The 5,209-nt window shown below is 43.5% G+C and overlaps 1 long non-coding RNA gene across 1 annotated transcript; it reads right to left on the bottom strand.

Annotated features, from left to right (window-relative positions):
* Window positions 1–1,747: 1,747 nt before the first annotated feature.
* On the bottom strand, window positions 1,748–4,847 carry LOC123373963. Its single transcript, XR_006580956.1, has 3 exons — window positions 4,745–4,847; window positions 2,296–2,354; window positions 1,748–1,845 (listed from the first exon to the last, which is right to left on the bottom strand). It is a non-coding gene; the product is annotated as an uncharacterized LOC123373963 (long non-coding RNA).
* Between the last annotated feature and the right edge of the window lie 362 nt (window positions 4,848–5,209).

Below are 5,209 nucleotides of genomic sequence, written 5' to 3' on the forward strand. Positions count from 1 at the left end.
CCCTCCCTGGCCTGTAGCTACAAGCTCACAGACAATCCTGTAATCTTCCCCAGCGGATATTAATGGAAAGATTCCATAGTTGTTTCTTGGATGCTACCATTTTTGTTCAAACTCCTCCACCTCACTCTCCTTTTCAGTTCTTAGTTATTCAGGATAGTAAGGAACAGGGCAGATCCAACTGCAGACCTTGGCAGTTAACTTGTTTGCCATAGCAATGACTGAGCCATCGAAGCATTGCACAAATGATATAATAAAAAAAAGACATTTCCCACTCAGCAAAGGAAAGGGATAGGAGAGAATAGGACTATCACTACACAGATAGTAGCAGGATGAGGTTGGGAGGGAGGAAAAGGACTGTTTGCATTGCAAGAAGATGTTAAGAGGAGGAAGAATGGTTGGGGCCTGTTGGTGGTCAGACAAAACCCCATCTTTCTTAAAACAACTGCAGAGAATTTGTCTTGTGAGAGCATTTTTTTAGAAGGGTGGCAACCGTATTCCATGTCTGCACTCAAAACCCTGTATGTATAGGTACATCTACCCACTTGCCCTCCCTCTCCATGTGCACACAGGCAAAGAACCCTAATGCTCACTCTCTGGCAGAGGGTCCACTCTCTTCCAGCAAAGCTCTGTACTGGCTGTAGATCTGTGCCTCTGACAGACCGGGGGCAGGAAAAGGAAGGTCACTTCTTAAAGAGGCCCAGGAGGGAGCACTCATCCTAAAATAAAATGAACGGAAAGGAAATATTAGCATCAGGAGAGCAATTCCCTTCTGTATCTCCTGCTTCCCCATATGATATGATCCATGTGTTAACACCACCACATGATCCCACCTCCCAGTAAGATCCCTGTTAATCCAATTTCCTTCCATTTTCAAATGAAAGCTGTATTTTATTAACTAGCAGAAATATCAAAGCCTAGTTTGGAAACCCGTCTCCTAAGTATCTCAAAAGTCTCATATCACGTAATTGGGCGAGAGACTCACTGGTGTTCCTCTCCAATGGCTGCCTAACCCCTCCATGGCCTTCAGCCATCACAGCAGGTGCTTTGTTCCATCACACCTTAGTAACTCAGTCAGAGATTAGGGGTCTATTACAGGAGTGGGTTGCTGCGGTTCTGTGGCCTGCAATGTGCATGAGGTCAGATCACGATGATCCCTTCTGACCTTAACGTCTGTGAGCTATTGTTGTTGCTCTTGGTCACAAAGGGAGAAAACTCCATCTCATCAGGGAGGAGGTAGGACGTTACTCAGAGGCATTGAATCTTAAGGAATATTCTCCTTACAAGTGATTATTGGGCTCTTTAAAGGAACTGTCTGTTGCTCCTTCCCCAGGCTGGACAGTAGAAATGGCTTGATAAAGACCCTGACAACATAGTAGTTGTCTTCCTCACCTTGAGCCTGCCCTACAGTCTACAGTGAAACACAGACAGTGAAACCTAGAGATGCGAGTACTTCATTTTCTGTCCCTGACTCCCTTCTTTCTCCTCTTTGAAGAGGAGCCTCATCACTTGAAAAGCAAGTCCAATGCTGAGGGCCTGAGCCCTCCCAGAGTATTTTAAACCCAGACTTGACTGGGGTCTAGGCAGGATAGAGATCTCTGCCTGTGGAAGTGTTTTTCAATGACTGCTGCATCCACCCTTTCCGAATGGTGGGAGTTCGGCTCCCCGAAGTGCTGGATACTCAGGTGAGGAGGAAGCTGATCCCAGAATTACCTGCTGAATGAGGCTTGATATGCCTTTGTAGCACATAAGGAGCCTTCACTGGGCATAAAGAAGGCAGTGAGGGGCCAGAGGGATGCAGCAAATTTACTTTGGAGATGGGGTCTGGCCCTCGATGGCGCCTTCATCCTAAATAAAATGGAAACAACAAAATATTAGTAGTGAGTTCCCGATAATAATAAAGTATCAATAAGCACAGCAATTTAGGGACAGTGCTAGAAGGAAAACAGTGAAGAGTAGAGGAGCTAAATCATTGCTGACTCTAATATTGAACGGGAAACCCCATTGAAAATAATGGCTTAATGCACCTTTCAGGTACCTAGAAAAAGGATATTGAGGAACGGGGTCTCTGAGAGGAACCCAGACATTCAGCAACACAACAGTCAAGAGATTAAGAAGGAGACAGATTAAGAAGGAGACATGATTCGTTCTATACTAAGAGCTGCCTGCAGGGTTATCTGGGAAGCTGTCAGCCTCTGTGCCATTCGGAGACTGTTGGCTTAACTATGCGACTTTAACACTCATCTTTCCCGACCGCCCACACGATATAATGTGTGTAATGCAAAACTCTTTTCTTACCAAGAATCCAGCGTTGATTTGACGTAATCCATCCTTTTCTGATGGTACTCCGATTGTAACTGGATAAAAAGAGACATTCACACTAGACATTAATCAAATTTTCTAGGGAGTTAAACGGCAATCTCTGACAAAAGGAGTAAATTGCCTAGAATAGGAATTGAGGTTCCATCACTGGAGATCTTGAGAAATGACTTAAATTAGTGTATTCTCTATTTTCCACACTGTAGATGATCTTGTAAGAGAGTTCCCTTTCATGTACTTTCTCGATACTGCTTTGCTTTGTACTGAGTTTATTTCTTCAAACCATCAGAAAGGGCTGTGTTTACTTCTGATGGTCCATGGAGAATAGATAAAGAAGAACGGAGTTAGTTGAATTGATGGGAGATTCATATAGTGGAGAATCTTAAATGATGTGGGTGGAGGTAGGAGGGGTAGAGTCGATGATCAGCCAAATTCCACCCAAACCTGATCAGCAAGGAAGCTACTCAGGAAAGGGTATGTTTCTCATCATGACTGTCATCTTGTTTTATTATCACTGTACTCTGCAGGAGCAAAATCCATAGATGCTCTGGTGATTGGTAATACATACAAACCTTTGATCACTAGCTAGGGAAGGGATTAGAATCGACATTCGAAGGACTTTCCCCCAGGTGATTATCACCTCATAAATGACACAGGACAGGAATTTATCCAGCAATGATGTGATTTGTGCAGCTGGGCCTGGTAGTCAAACTGTTTCCATATCTCTCATACAACAGAAATATGGAAATCCTTCTCTTCAGAAGCCCCCAGTGAGCAAGTGTGACAATGGACTGCTCTGCTAGTTCCTTCAGGCGAAGTCCAAAATTAGGCTGGTAGCCCTTGGAAAGGCATGTAGCTTCTTTACCCCACACACCAGCTGCTTTTTCAATTCAGTTAATGTCCCACAAAATAAATGACAAACCAGCATTTTCAACCAAGAGTGAAATAACTCCTCTGCCTCGCTGTGGCCGTTAACTCTCCCAGAGCCCTTATGTAAAGAAACGTCATAATATGCAGCCCTAGGGGCTGCATTCCAGCATGTGCGCTTTGACCAGTCCTTTCCCAGATGTACCCATCATGCACCACAGAACTGGATAACACACAGGGTGCTGCCCTCAGATCATCTAGGAGCTGCTTTAGGTATCTCATGACATTGTTTGAAATCCCTGACCCAGGAAGCGGGCAGAACTTCTAAAATAGCTACAATTCAGCAACCCACTAATCAGCTCTTCCTGATACAAAGCTGAGCACTGACCTGAGCTGAATGCACTGATGGCTGGTCTTGGGCCAGGGGACTTCATAATGAGGGGTGTGCCATGCCAACCAGGTCTGATCTCCATAAAAGGGCAATGGACATACAGCCTTGCCCTGCCTACACAAGCCTTTGTGATCATAGTGCCCTCTCTAGAGACTAGTCCAGTCAAAGCCCAATAGGAACTTACAAAAGTGTTGGTGTCTTTAAGGAAATATTGATAAATGTCCTTAAAGACCGAACTTTTCAAGAATGACTTTTTTGATACTAGTCAAAGTGCCTGCACTCAGCTAGCAACCAACTTGCTTCCAAGATTCTTAAAAGTGGCAACAATTATTAAGCCAGAATGTACACTGTGGAGTAGATAACTATTATCTCTGTTTTAAAGATGGATAAACAGAGACTCAGTGATGATATTAGGATATTTATCAGCTATGAAAGAAATCACTTTCTGTTTATATGAATAAATATAGATGATATTAATAACATTTTCTACACTAAGGGTGTGATTGAGAGTTCACTGGAGTCCATAGGGTCACCACTGAATGAATGCAGTTGGTTTGGAATTAGCCCCTTAGATAACAAAACATTGTGCTTTCAAGGACCTCAAAATGCCAAAGAATAATTAATTCATAACTTTTTAAATACTTACCATTATCCCCGTTTTCAGGATGAATAAAGTGAGACACCTCAAAGGTCGAGGATTGCCAAAATTAAAGTTAATCAATGCCTGAATTGAGTGAGGAGTTTTGCTTAATCCCTAATCTACCCACCAGAGCCCAAATGAGTGAGAATTCCTGCTGAATCTCCAGATGTAGTACAGCCCCACCACACAGACCCACCATGTGGACATTTCCTGAAAGCCACAATCTGATTAAAGTCAATGGGATTTTGGATTTTATTGTCCAAATGTATGAGTGAGCAGAGAACTCTGACTGACTATACTATAGTTGGACTCACCATGCCAGTGGACATTCTGCTAAAATTGCTCACATGCTGAGTTACAAGCTTGTATTTATTCCTTGTGTGTTACATGGGCATAGTGTAGCTTGACAAGGACAGAAGAAATGTTTTAAGAACTCCCTAACTAGTCTGAGACCCCTGTGAAACCACAACTCAATTAGTATATAGCTTACACTGCTGTGTTACATTGGCCATCTGAAAAAATTCACTTACTTCTATCACAGGCCTGTCTGCCAAGTCTCACACTGATTGAAATATCCCTCAGCGCCAACCAGTTCTCCCAGAGGCCAAGCTGAGCACTGACTTGAGCTCAGTGCCCCAATAGCTATGTGTGAGCCCGGTGATGCCATAATGAAAGCTGTACCACAATCGCCATGACAACTAGGTGCTAACTCCTACCAAGGGAATATATTGGGTCTTATGTATGTGTGCATCCCTGCTTGGTCTGCCCAAGTTTTTGTCATTATCTTGCCCTCTCTAGCCCAGAAAGAGGATAAAAGCCCAAATGTTAAGGAGATCTGAGAGTGATGCTTCTTTCGTTCAAGTGACCGAGGCCCTTTTTTTGAATTTATGATCCTGAGAGCTTAGCACAGGGAGCATAAAGTACCTGGCTTCTGTTGTGTCTGTCTGCATTCAGCCTCCGATTTAGTAACCTCTGGGACAATAGTTAATTCTAGC

This window comes from Mauremys mutica, chromosome 7 (genome assembly GCF_020497125.1).
Source record: "Mauremys mutica isolate MM-2020 ecotype Southern chromosome 7, ASM2049712v1, whole genome shotgun sequence".
NCBI lineage: Eukaryota > Metazoa > Chordata > Testudines > Geoemydidae > Mauremys > Mauremys mutica.